Below are 15138 nucleotides of genomic sequence, written 5' to 3'. Positions count from 1 at the left end.
GCCATATTGAATGACTAGATAATAGGAACACCACACCCTTATATGATTAAAACAAGAGAATCTTTATATAAACGTCAGTTTGAATGGTCAGGACACATTTAGAATCATTTAATTTTGATTATTGAATTAGTACAGGTAATATCACAACACACCACAATTCAGAGTCAAATACATTTCAATTCAGCTACCTGGTGAGAATTAGAGAGAGAGAGAGAGAGAGAGAGAGAGAAAACATTAACACAATTTCTGAATACAGAACATGAATCACACAAACCAAGAATCGGCTGTAGATAATCAGGAATATGGAGACTCAAAGTGAGCCAAAGAGACGCCAGAGCAAAAAGTGCAATAGCTGCAGTCTTTCAACCCTTCAGCCGAAAGGTTTGCCTGCCCAACCTGACCAGCCGGTAAGGTGCAGGTAATCAGAAAAGTTCAGCTCGAGGGAAAAATCAGAGTACAGTACGACAGCATGCCAGGCATGGGAAATCTCAAGGTAGTCAGCCAATTATGCATAGTCCCTTGACACAAATGTATACTTTAGGCAATTTGCCCGATTTACATTGGTCAAAATCTATGGTCTGTCCATGGGGTGATCATCACCTTTACCCAAATGATCCGGAAACTATACATAATACTATTCATCCGATCACTATCCTTTTTGAAAAGTTACATTTTCCTATCTACTCAGAAAAAAAGGATTTCATTTGTATCATATCATGTCTGTTCCCAAGCGCTCACTTCTGAGCTTGCAACAAAGTTGATACAGTTTTGTACAAGCAGAAAAAGTGTCCTTTATTGAAAGCTAGAGAAAAATAACTTTAGGAAAAGTTCTCATAACTGGTAGTGAAGTCATGTCAGCACATTCTAGTCTTATTTGAAAGAAGAAATTAAAAATGCTTTTTCAGGCCTGCCCGAGAAAACCTACTAAAAGATGCTAACGTTTCAAGTGTTTAATTGAATACAGTTTCATTTGTGACCAGTTACTTTTCTCCATGAAAATGAATCATCAAAACACCATTTTATATTCTATTGAGCATTAAGTTTTTGGGCGAATTCATTATAAGTGAACAAACACATTTTCTCTCAACATTTTGAAATTACAAGTTTTCATGACAGTACAGCGACATAAACAGAAAGTATTTTTCTTATTTTCGCCTTTTGATTATACATTTTATGTACTAAGTGAACATTTATTTCTTTAAATTTTATACTCATCTGGTTAAGACTACATCATTACGTCACACATTTTAGCATTTATAAGTTTCATAGTACTTTTGTATTGTGAATTCTTTAACATTATACATTCTCTTCTCTCTCATTAAAATTTTTCATCTTGAACTGGTTTGAGATCATAGTGCATGCTTTTACGATGCAGATTGAACTCTCATGTGTTATACAACTCACACTGTTAGTCATGTTTTCATATGTATGTATTAGAGTCACCCTATCCACTGAGCAGGAATTGACTGAGACAAATTATACTAAGATAGTCGCGCTCCATCACCCACAAAAGTATGACCTTATGAACATTTACAAATTCACCCTCAACCCTTTCCAATCCTTGAAATAGTTGGAGGTTTGTTCCAACAAAGGTTTGGGATAAATTGTGTTCTAGGGTCGGAAGAGAAAAGAAACACTTACAAACTTCCAAGGGCTGTAAGGAAGGGAAAGTCACTAATAAGAAAAATGTGTTATTGTACAGCACAACTGCCTTTCTCAATTTGTGCTTTTATCCTGTCTAGAACTCCACAATTGAGAGATAACAAATGGTAAAAATGTCACATGACATTGCCAATGCTGTGTGTGGATATATGTTACTAGCATACTATTAGAAAATGTTTGTGGATTCCAAAAAAATGTAAATATGTATTTATTCGTAAGCATACTGTTATGGGTGCAAATGTACTACTATTGTAGTCAATCTGAATGTTGTTTTCCCATAAGAAGACATTTTGCCTGTCAAGAACATCCTTATTCTATAACACTGCCAGTTTTAAGAGGTGCTGCCTTCACCTTCCTGCCCTGGAAAGATACTTAGGGCCTTATTACGACTTTGGCGGTCTTCTGATGGGACCGCCACTTTCGCAGTCCCAGGAAGACCGCCAAGGCTGTGGTAAGCCCACCCACTGGATTGCAACTTTAATCCAGGGCATTGGGCGGTGCTTCAGTGGTCTCACGGTGGTGGTATGTTAGGCTCATAGGCGAGCATAACAATCATTCCCCCGCTATGAGAGAGCAGCACACCTGCATGGCACGCACCATGTTGTGCATGCCACACTGTGCTGGAACATGGGTGCATTTTCAGGGGGGGCACAACATGTGCCCCCCCACATTCACCCCCAGGCCCACCACCCTTTTAATTGTGAGGTCTCCGCCTTGAAAAGGGCGATGGCTATGCAGGTCGGAATATGCTTGGTGGTGCCAGCATCGGCACGCCTAGCACATTCAGACCTTTGTTAGACTGATGGTCTTGTGTACAGACAGGTGGCGGTATTCAGACCGCCACCACCAGTATGGCGGTCCCAAGACCACCATATTCATAATAAGGCCCTTACTCCTTACCTTCAGTGCTTGAAAGGATTAAATTACCAAACTTTTTCAGGGTATGGAATATTGGCTTGTGAATAGCCAAAAACATGTACATTTGTGGGTCTGTGAAAACTTCCAGTGCATTGCCGCTCTGAATTGTTCAGAAGCCCACCACAGCAGTAAATCCACTCACAAGAAAACTTCTATTTACGAGTGTGAAACCAAATCTCTCGAACTGAAAAGGCAGCATTGTATTTGTAAATCAGGCTTTTTGCACATACAGGACTGCCTTACACATGAAGTTAGTTTTCATAATGGGACCCAAAGAATGTTTCACATATTCCCTTTGGAAAACCATGCATGCCTATGAAGAAATGAACATTCTGATTTCTAATTAGAATATGTGGCTACACCATTTGTTAAGGCCTTTCTGGTAATGTCATATTCCCCAGACTGTAGTGAGGTCCTTTAACAATAGGAGGGCCTAACAGCTGTAATATTTCAAGGGTGAAGGCTATTCGAACATTCCACCCACTTAGGGTAATATGTTTCAAATTAAGCAGGGATAAAGATAAGGCGAATAATGCAATGTTGGAGCTGCAGGTCTGTACCAGTCACTATTGGCCCTTGGCCGCTCCATTGGAACCCCCACCTTTCCAGTTTTCTGAAAATGATTATCTTAGTTTCTCGAGCTCTATGCACAGATGATCTCTTCAACTTATTTTTAGTTATGTAGACATTTGTGTTCATATATGCTTAATTTGAATATACTATGTGCTGCCTGTTCTGCTTGGTTATATACCCATTTATATTTAAGGTAAAGTGCCCTGATAATATTCAGCACTTAGGGGCTTATTTACAAGCCCCTTGCGCCACCTTTGCGTCATTTTTAACATGGGAAAAGTGACGTATGGGTGGCGCAAGGGGCTTGTAAATAAGCCAGTTGGTGTTTATGGTGGAAATGCTTTCATTACTTTCATAGAATAAATCAATAACTGAAGTCATAACAATAGTGTATTAACCCTGTCTTTCAGGTATCAGGTTTACACTTCAAACCGTCTTATGAGTTACAACTCAAATTTCGCCACCATGCTAACTGCTTTTAATCTGCCCCTAAACGCCAATAATTTGACAGTTGGATGGCACTGTAATGTATTTAGGTTTTCTTTGTTAATCCCACAAGCATGGTTATACCCTTTATTATATACAAAAGAGGCAATAAAAGATATGTTAAAGAATGTTATGTTGCAAATGTCACAAGTTAGGATTTAATTAAAAGTTTTACTGAAAAGTGACATCTAGGGCTGTATTACACATTGTGCTGTGGGGGAGCAAAGGGCATGTGCATCCGTTGTGTGCTTCCCCAGGCTACAATTGTCTACAATTGTATTACAGAAGGGAAAGTGTACACTTGTGTGTGCCTTTCTGTAATACTGATAGCACTGGTGCACATGTAGTGCCAGTGCTATCTTGAGCGAGTTTTCCCTCATTTGCATGGGGGCATGGCCCCAAGCAAAAGAAGGAATCTCTTTGTCTTTGTGCCCAAACCGTATTATAGACGAGAAAACAGATTCAAACAGACCCTCCGGAGGTGCGCTCACAGTGCGCAAAAAAAAGGTGGTGCACTGTCAGTTCTCCTCCTCAAGACAGCACTCTGGAGTGGGGAAAGTGAGTCCCATGGACCCGCCAAATATCCCCCTGCAACAGTATCAGTCACTCACTGCACCCGCGTGCAGCGGGATCTCTCTCCTTTCTTTAAAGTTTGCTGCACTGTGAAACACGGAGCGACTTTGAAGCAGCCGCTCCATACTTCACTGAGTGTGCTGTCCCCAGGGCAGGGCATTGATTGTAATTGGGCGAACTGACACTGTTCCCTCCTGACGCACCTGCTTAAAAGTGCACCAGGCACAAACAGGGTACCAGTGTGGCCTTTCCATAATACGGCCCCAGGTTGTTAGCCTCCCAACAAAAACTATGGTCTGCCTTTAGACAATACTCAGGGAGAGATTCACCTGATTGGTTCATATGTTTTCCCGTTTCAGGTTTGCACAATCATCACTTAGCAAGTGGCACTATTTTTTTGGCCTGACTCTTGAAGCCATTTGTGCATTTAATTTGAATGTACACATGCAAATGGGTTGACTTATGTAAATGTAAATGTGTATGTACTTGTATAGCACACTGCCACCCCCAACGGGGGTATCCTGGCGCTTTTCCTCATACCGCTGTGGAACCCTTCCTGGCCTTTCCCTGTGAAATGTCCACTCCTGGGCACCCCCATGGTGAAGCCAGGCATCCCAGCGCTGCTGGGGCCGTTGTGGAGATTAAGCAAGCTATTGCCCAGAGTTGCAGCGTGGGACCCATGATTAGAATAGGCACCGAGGCAAGAATTATCGGGTCCGAGGAAATTGAATCCAAGAACCACCGAGGCAGGGTATTGAACTCTGGTCCCGGGCCAGAACTCTGCATCAGGGTCTGCCGCTCTAACCATTAAGCCACACTTCTCCACTTATGAACGCAACTTCCGAAAAACACTATGTGTGAATTTGTACTCGTACCAGAATTTGTTCATGTGTAATTTTACACCTTGTGTGGTGCAATATTACGCTTGAGAAGATCATCTCTAGTGGTGGGGAGTAGTTGTTCAAGTCAGCCTACCATGAGGGTATTCACAAACTTTTCCATGACTCCCGTGAATTAGGAGAGATTTACTCCTCTCAAGGACCAGAGAAAACCTATTTCCAAAGTGAAAATGGGAAGGAAACTCCCCCAAAATGAAAGTTCATTTATGCAAAACCACATTTGCAAGCATAATTGTACACTTTTTACAATGATGCAGAATTGCCTTTGCATAAATGCGAATTCAAAAACATGTCCACAAGTGCTATAGTACCACATTTCCAAAGTACTCATGGAAGCCTTTGTGAATTCTAAACATTGTTGATTCCTCACATAATTGAGGGAATATATGTACATGTCCAGATTTATGATTTTTTAAACTATTCAGACCTCAATGTATTTCCCAAATACTTGTGAATTAAATGGGCCTGGCAACCCCTCTGTGAATTCAGTGTAAAATATCTGTCCAAATGAAGAACATTGACCGAATTCACGCGTTGTGTCATTTCAGGTGTAAATTGGCAGCGACATTTGAACCAATGCACCCGCAAAAAATGAAACTTTTGCACTTGTCAGGCGGTGGAACATCATCGTCATCCAGCTAATAGAAAACAAATGTTTTTTATGTTGAAAAATGAAGTATCGTCACGCTTTATCTAAACATCCACTTTAACACTAGGAGGAGAAATAAGAAATAACTACTAGGCATTTTTTTCACACAAATAAAAAAAGCAGTTCCACCCTTTGGAAAGAAGCATGTCTAATTTGCCCAGTTAATGGGAAGCAGTGGCCTCGCTGAGTGATGAACGGTACACATTTTAAAAGGTTTGGTTTCCTCGTTACACCATTCCTTAGGGCGAAAAAGGAGTTAATTCCCAGGCCACACAAGGACCAACATTTGTTGTGGTGGGACAGGAATGCAGTATCTTATTGAGAGCACTCAAAGCAGTTGCAGTCTAACAAGATGAAGTTGTGCAAAAGACTTGAGAGAGTTGACCTGTGCTGACAGATTACTCTCGATAAAAAGCAGAAAGGGCTATGACATATTTTAAATATATGATTTTTATAGGGCATAGGAAATCATCCAGGTTCTTTTTTTGACGGCTCGACACAGAAATAGCAGGAAGGTTTAAACTCTGAGGTATTTTTACCTTGATGTCTAAAAATGTAATAAGCACAGCTCCGGTGTGAAATAATAATGTTCAACATTTGTAATAAAATGTTATATTAAATTTAAATCAGATAAAAAAAATACATTAAAAACATTCCGGAGTCAACATTAGCGGCTTGTGAAATAGGTTTGCAATACACAGCACACTTTCTTTCATTCCTTCTTTTGAAAAAGGATGGAAATTTCAGGCATTTGTCAATCTTTTCTTTTCAGGTTTATGCCTGCTTCTCTTAAAAGCATGAGTAACTATATATGACAGCTAATGAAATAGGGAAACCATCAGATTTTTTCCGACTGCTGCAAAAACCATAACTTAACAACAAATTGGCAACTTCCTAAAAACTGTTTGGGGCCCGCAGCGCTTCACCAGGTGATTAATGCAGCGTGACATTTCCAGCAGCTGGCAACCCAAAGAAACCCACTGACAGACCCATGAACCATTTGATTTAAAGCTGACGTCCATTATCGCAGGATTTTTCTCCTGTCACTCACTCACACTTATTTTTATGTAAGGCCATTTCTTTCGCACGGAAAGCGCTCTTTTTGGAACTGATTAAAAATATTAGCGAATTAATGGGAACGTGAAGATCAGCACAGTCAATCAGATGTGTTCTGTGTGCAGAGTTAGTAACATCCTATTATAATAAGTTTGCTTGTTTGTAACTGGCCCGAAAATGCGTGTTTGTATTGAAATGGACATTAGTTTGAATAATTCCTTCTGAAGTTGCACTATTTTATTTTATTTAACTTCCTTCACCATTAACCTCAACTCTACCACTAATCCTTAACATAATCCTAATACTGATCCTTCCCCTAATCTTAAATCTTTTCTGCTCACCTAACCACACTAGCACTCAAATCAACATACTATTTCTAGCAGTAACTCATTTTGTAGCCTTACCCATATCCTTTACACATGAAACCTAAACCTGAATTTCACACTTAGCCTATCTCTAACCGAATCCCACCAGGTAACTCAAAGTATTTTCCTAACCCTAACTCCCACCCTCACCTTAACGCTGTCTGGTTCAATGTTTTCGAAGTTATTTCCTTTCTCGCTGTTTTTCTCACTAAATTATTTTTGAAACACCTTGGGTTTTGAACCACATGAATTTTGAACTAAGTAATACCAATTGCTCACTGGCTACCAGTCATATTTCTTAAAATTCAGACTGTAAGGGGGATATTCTCAAGAACGTGTGATAACTATCGCAAAATTTGCTTAACACAACTTTTCACATCGCAGTCTATCGTGGGAAAATAACGCCGTGTTAACGTTGTATTCTCAACCCGGCGGCACCATGCGATTGTCACACGATAACGCGCCAAATGACTGCGTTAAAACTAATGCAATGCCGAAAAAATGCGAAACGCAAAAAAAGTTGCGATGTGGCCAATCACGTTACAAAAATCAGCGATAACCAGCGACAGGCCTGCAATTCCCCCGCGTCATGCGGGAAAATGCACTATAAAAGAAAAACAAAAAAAGGCAAAAAAAATAAACTGCGTAGCAGCATGGATGCTCCCGGACCGAGTGCAGAGGACAACGCAAGCCCCACAAGCCCCATAGACAAGGAACCACGGGCTCGGGGAAGCCCAAGGAGATGAGGAAGACACGGTTCAGTCCGCAGGAAAACAGGGTCATCGTTACGGAGGTGATAGAACACTACCAACAACTGATCGGCACTGCAAACGTGTCATTGGCAACAAAGACACAAATATGACAGACTATCTTGGACCATGTGAATGCAGTTGCAGCGTTGAGAAGGACAATGGAAGAGTCAAGAGGCGCTGGAATGATGTGAATGCCAAAACCAAGAGGAAACTCGATGCCAACATGAAAGCAGCAACGCTCATTGGAGGTGGGGGTCAAGCGGCACACCAGGAGCTGGATGACATTGAGAAAATGGTGGTCACAGTCATCAGTCGGGATACGGTGCCAGGAGTTGGGGATCCGGACACTGCTCAACATGACCTGACACAACATCAACAGGGTGAGTACCGACCAGGGATTGGGGGGACGGGGGAGATGGGCAGAATGGCACACATTCACAAGTAAGTAGAGCACACTGCACACCCACAATGACTCTGGATCATGTCCCTAATCCCCGTGGCACACCGCAGCACACACACAAACACCAAGTAGGCCCCCGTACCCCATGTCCCCAAAGGGGTCTCACACCACACATCACCAATCTCACCACCAACACATGCACACGTGCGAAACCCAGCAAAGATGCCTATTTGTAAGCCACACTGACAATGTAAGTGACACACCATGACGATCAGCATGGCTACAGGCCAATCATCATGACATTGTGCATGTGACAACACTGAGGTGGCTGAGTGTGGCCAGCATCCGGAAAGGAGCAGGTCACACTCAGACACATCCACGCGCACAAACAACCCCTGACGTCAACAACACATCTGCGAACAAACCATGCCCAAGAGTCACAACTCGACCAAGAGCCCTAAACAACCAAGACTGGTACATCTCAGCATTGTAGAAGCTTAGAAGGCAAAGACACACCACCTGAAAGGGATGAGGGGCCTCAAAATCAGAGCTGCAGGGGCGACTCACCTACAATGCTGCACACACACATAAGAATAAGAGCACCTCAACATTGACAACAATGTGGTACAAACTGCAACACTTTCACAACAGTACACAGGACACAACTGGTACCGCATGGGTGTACAAAAAGGCCACTCACTTCGGGCATAGCAGGAAACTGTGAGATGACAATGTACGAGTACAACCTCACATCCATGATGTAGTACAAATGTCCACTGTTCTGTATCAAATAGGCATCCCCTCACAAACTGTCACAATGTACATTGTCATGCAGTGTGCATGTAAAACTCGCCAATGCGTAAACATACATGGAACACCCTGTGGACCTGCATCTCCCCTTTACATTGCAGAGGGACAATCAACACCTCCTGCAGGGCAGACCCTACATCACGTGAGTGATGATGGAGACAACACCCAGGACATCCACACAGACGAACTCCAACGGTCCATGGACAACCTCCACGCCCCACCTCCAGTAGCATTAGGGACACATGTGAAACGCTGATGTGTGGGATTCTGTACTGTCCCTGACACACAGAAATGGCATTTCGAATATGTGATACCCAAACAGCCTCTCTGTGCAGAGGTGACACACCCACCATCTATTTTCCACCACATTTGCACCTACACCCATCAGAGTGATGTGTTTGTACAGATGGGTGACATGTAGGGGTGGGCAGAATTTGCGAAATTCACTTTCGCAAATTATCGCGAAAATGTTAAAAATCTCCGCAAACACGCGGAAATATCGCGAAGATGCGGAAGTTTTTTTCCCGCCCGTTCGCGGTATGTTCTGCGTGGTCGCGGCTCGCCAACTTACCCATGATGTTACTGCGGGCGCGAACTGTCGCGAGACAGTGCAAATGGCTACCAACAATCCAACATCTCGTGGAGAACGCGACCGGATCGGGAAAACTTGTCGGCGAACGCAGGGATTCAGGTAAGGCGATCGCGCGCACGCAAGAATGTATTATTTGACAGCGTGAGCAAGCAAAAAATTTCCGGTAAAATGCGGATTGCGGAAATTTTGACATTTTCGCGCTCTCCGCAGAACGCGAAAATGTCAAATTATCGCAATTTCCGAGAGCGGAACGGATTTTTAGCCCAGGCCTAGTGACATGCACTCAGGGAATGTGTGTTGGAAAGGATACATCTTCACATGCTGTACCTGTCTGTGCTCATTCTGTACTGTCCCATGATTGCTAAGGACGGTGACAATGTGACGTGCTCATGTGACGAAATTGTAAATGATGGTGGTCCTACGGGCTATTCCTGCTGCACCTGCAGTGGGGTGTGGTCCACATGCCTCATCTTCCCCATCATCGTCCAGTGCATCTGGCACTTGTATCCAGGGGGCATTGGTGCGTACACATATGTTGCGCAACACACAACATGCAATGATCATCTTGCACACGATGCCTGGGCTGTACAGGAGCCTTCCGCCTGTGATGTCCAGGCACCTGAAACGTGACTTTAACACGCCAAATGTGTGTTCCATGATGCCCCTGGTGCGTTTGTGGGCGGCATTGTACTGCCTCTGGGCCTGTGTGTTCAGGGCTCAGAGGGGTGTCATCATCCAAGGGCAGAGTGAATGTCACCTGTGACAGTGCAGAGGGACATGAGACAATAGTTGGTTCTGCATGATGTGTCGGCAAGCTCACTGGTACATTGGTGTGTGATATGTGTGACTCAGTGATTCCTGTCTGACATGTACTGCTTGCAGCAAATGAGCGGCACCAATGTGTAACGTGTAGCCTCACTGCTGCTCCTCCCTCCCCCCGAGCCTATTCACTAGTGTGCACAGCGCGGTTGCATCACTTGCACACCTACGGCACACCATTGTCATGCCTGTCTGCGCATGTCCGCAAGCCTGACAACGACACTGTGATGCTGTGCGTTGAAGGTGGGTGGCCATGTGTGTGTAGGCCTATGGTAAGGGCAGAGCGGACACAAGTTTCGAGTACATGGCTGACTGAACTCGCGCTGAGGTTGAGGTTAGACCTTTGGCTTATGCTGCGGTAATAGCGACACACACAACAGTTGGCATGTATGATCCTAGACCCTGAGCGGGCTTCCGCTCCTTCATTTACCCCTTCGGCCGAGCCCGCACTCCGGGGGCATGTTACATTGCAACATTGTCCATTGAGGGACGGGTGGAGCAGACACTACAACAGAGACACACTCATTAGTTACCACCTTGGCAAGGCCAAAACTTAATCACGCCCAGTGCCCCGGGTAGAGGAACCACACCCCTATGCTGTACTGTTGTACGCCGGTCCACTCCGCTTACACTTACAGGGGGGTAAGACACAGCTACATGTCCCAGGTCTACCCCACTGCCTGAGGTGACATGGCTGCGTCCACTGTACACAGCACAATGTAATGTGGTTGGGCCCGGGGCCCATATGAAAAGTTAGAACAGAAGTTGCGCACTCAAAATTTCTCCAGGTCAATATTTTAAGCAAAATTAGTTGGTGCAAACGAATTAATCCCCCTGAGTAGGGAATTCAAATTGTAGATAATGATAGCACGTTCCTGAATAGGAAAATGTCTTTCGTTTTGCACTCAATCTCAGAGATATGATCTCTTTTGTGAAATTAAACTCAGGTAAATCGGAATTTATTCAAGTGTAACTTGAGTTTATTAACCGTTGTTCAAAGTTCACTATTTCCTATGACCTTGGTAAATGCACATCACAGTATGTTATTTTAACATGTAAAACAAGTGGATATTTTCACATTACTTTGATGTGTAGTGTACCTCCATTTTGGTAATTACCAACACTGGTATTGTGTTTTTTTACTCATTACGAACGTATTACTTTTAATACTGTTTCAACATGACCATGTTTGTTACAATCAAAATCTACTGTATAATTGTTTGGATAAAAATTGTTCTTTTCCATTGAGTGTTTATAAGATGTATATATATACTGAACCCTATACCTTATCCTTTCAGAGTACCGCCCCTGAAGAAGGGCTTAAAAAAAGCCCGAAATGCATTGGGCAGTTGGATATATGATGCATTGATAAAGAATGAATACAATTCTTTGACTTCATTAACGTTGGGCCCGGGGCCCTCATGCATACATAATGACCACACAGATACACTGAGATAGTTTGTGGAACTGGCTTCGGGCACGTGCACCCAGCACCTTTTCTTGCCAGGGTCACATGTCATATGACGCCTGTGCTGGATGGGTGTTGGGCAGTGTAAGCCACCCCTCAGGGGTTGGTTGGTACTGGCAACAACTTCAACAGTGATCAGACAATCAGAAGTTCGAAGTTCAAACAGCAAGGGTCCATGACTTGAGCTGCACAGAGTTAGTGGCCCTGGATGCACTGCGGCAGGCACACCACCATGGTACGGTGACATGCGGTGCACTGAGGTAGGGCCACGCAAGCTGAGCGGCTCCTCGTTGATGTCCAAGCAGAATGTCGTGGAGTGTTATGGGGACAGTGGAAGGTGTCCTTCCAGGGCATGATGCTGAGGGCAGAAGCAAGCAGAAACAGGCAAATGGAGGAGTAGAATGCTACAGACTCCTTTTTACCACCAAGTCAGTATCAGCTACATGATGATGAAGACAACCCACAGGCCATAGACTCAGCCGCCACCAAAGTTCAACCAGAGAGTGTCCATGACTTCGGGGCACAGTCAGTGGCACCAGAGCTGGAAGGGGATGCAGTCTTCGATGATGCCTGTACAATGATTGATATAAACTCTGCCATGAAGAAATCAAGACTCAGTTCCAATTGTGTGTCCTACTCAACCGTGGTTTGTGCCAGAGGCAGCGGTCAGCAGGGGCCCACAGCCACGTGTCGTTGGCCGGCGATGCACAGAGTTAGTAGCACCAGGGTAGTTGTTGGTAGTGTTCGATCACCTCCGTAACAAAGATCCTTTTTTCCTCCAGACTGAACCACGTCTTCATCTTACTCCTCTCCTTGCGTACAATGATATGAACTCTACCATGAAGAAATCAAGACTCAGTTCCAAATGTGTGACCTATTCGACCGCAGTGTAGGCTGGAGGCAGCGGTCAGTGCGGGCCAACCGCTGTTCAGCCAGCTCCTCCTGGAATTCTAACACACGACGTTGAAATGGCATGTGGAGATGATTTGTGGTTGACGGAGGTAGAAGCACCAGTGCTGAGGGGTGTGCAGCCTGCGAAGATGCCGTGTCCTGCCTGGTACGGACTGGATTGGATTGGTGTGAGGCCTGCTGGACCGCACTGTAGGCAGAACACAGATGACCCCGCGGTGCTGGACCGCAGTGTAGGCCGAAGGCAGTAGTCAGCAAGGACCCACAGACGTGTGGTTGAAATGCTAGGCACAGAGTTGGTGGCACCACATCGAAGGAAGTATAGTGAGATAAACTCTGCCATAAAATATGTACTCTGCCATTGTATAATCAAGACTCAGTTCCAAATGTGTGACCTACTTGACCGCTGTGTATGTCGGTGAAGTACATCAACGAGAAAGGAGCGCTGCGGGCCTGTCTCGGGGAGGACAGTGATGGTCTAAGGAGGCTGAAAAGATCGCATGCCTTGGGCTTGGAGCTTGCACAGGCACGTGGTGGGCCCTCTTTGACACACACCGGTGTCGGCAGGTGAGCGGTGTGGCCTGGTTGCGCAGGGGCGGCCAAGACAGGTCTGGCGACCAGCTCCCTGAGGTGCAACATGCGCACATGATCGCAGGCACCGCCGCTCATGGCATCAGCCTCATGGCGGGCTGGGAGGCACAACCCTAGCAGACACGCCGGCCATTCCGGAAGAGAACCACGCCCAGAGCTACAGGCTTTTTATTCACACCCCTATGCTGGTCTGGCGTACCCCGGACCAATCCACTCCGCTCACGCTTACAGGGGGGACATGAAAGGCTATATTTCCACGCTCTTCCCCACTGCCTGCGGTAACATGGTTGCATCCACTGTTCACCACACTCCAAACACCAGCAGTATATGTCGACATGGGCATGTCTGTGGTCTGCATGCTGCAGTCTGGCCAGCACATCCATGCCACACTTGGCATTGTGTACATTCTCATTCATAGGTCACTTGCCTACTTCGCACATGCCTGGTTCCCACCTCTCCCCACATTCTGCTATTGTGTGGCTGAGGTGCCATGCCGTTGATGGCTTATGTACATGGCTAGCCCAGGTTACCACAGTAAGTTGTGCTGGTGTGTCTGGTGGGTGGGCATACTGTTTGGCATGTGGTATGGAAGTCTGTAACGTGTGCATTCCCAGAGTTGTGAGTTGCATGATTGTGGAGTTGAGGTGTGTGGTGTGTTCATTTGGTACTTACCAACAAGCAATGCATTCCCATAGGTGCCTGCCTCAAAGCGCTGGTTGATGATGGACTTCTGGAAGATGAAGGAATCATGCACACTGCCTGGGTAGTTGGCGACGACATTGGTGAAGAGTCCCCGGTGGTGCACTATTGCCTGCACATTGATGGAATGCATGTGCTTCCTGTTGCGGTAATTGTGTGTAGTGGCGGCAGGGGGCACGAGGAGAACATGTGTGCAGTCGATTGCCCCCAACACGTGCGGGAATCCAGCTATGGCATAGAATCCTTGCTGGGTTTCCAGTTGTTCCTGCGCAGTGTATGGGAACTGAAGGCACTGGGGTACCAAGCTGATGACGGCATCCAAGAAAGGTATGAGGAACTTGGATAGGGCTGGCTGTGAGACTCCTCCGACTCTGGCAGTTATTGGTTGGAAGGTCCCAGAGGCCAAAATGTGCAGCACAGCCAGCAGCTTTGTCTGTGGAGGGATGTTGGTTGTCCACTCTGCTCGTACCATCAGCCTGTGGACGATGATGGTCAGGATGTGTAGGATGGTTGTCCTTTTGAGCATGTAGTGGGCAATGACATCCTCTGGTGTTAAGTCTGTAAGGCTGGTGTGTTTTCTGAAGGTCTGCTGTCTCTGTCTGCGCTGACTCTGTGGTGGTCCGGGGGGGTGGGGCGGTGGGGTCCAGGGGGGTGGTGGGCCTGGGGGTGGCTGAGGTGGGTGTTGTGGCCCTCTTGGGGCTCCAAGCTGCATGATCAGTAGCTCCATGGCATCTGTTATTCTTCAGGCGTGGCTCTGGGCTGGGCTCCCTTTCATGGTGCAGGTTGTCGTCCAATTTAACAGCAAGTCGGAGCAGATGTAAAATCCCTACTGCTAACGTGCCTTATCACATGTTTTGTGTTCTTATCGCCGATCTGGCTGGTCATTGAGAATGTTGCGAAGTGGTGTTGTTGCTGCT

The sequence above is a fragment of the Triturus cristatus genome, chromosome 6 (genome assembly GCF_964204655.1).
Source record: "Triturus cristatus chromosome 6, aTriCri1.1, whole genome shotgun sequence".
Taxonomy (NCBI): Eukaryota; Metazoa; Chordata; class Amphibia; order Caudata; family Salamandridae; genus Triturus; species Triturus cristatus.
The sequence above is the reverse complement of the archived record's forward strand: the minus strand, read 5'-3'. Positions refer to the sequence as shown.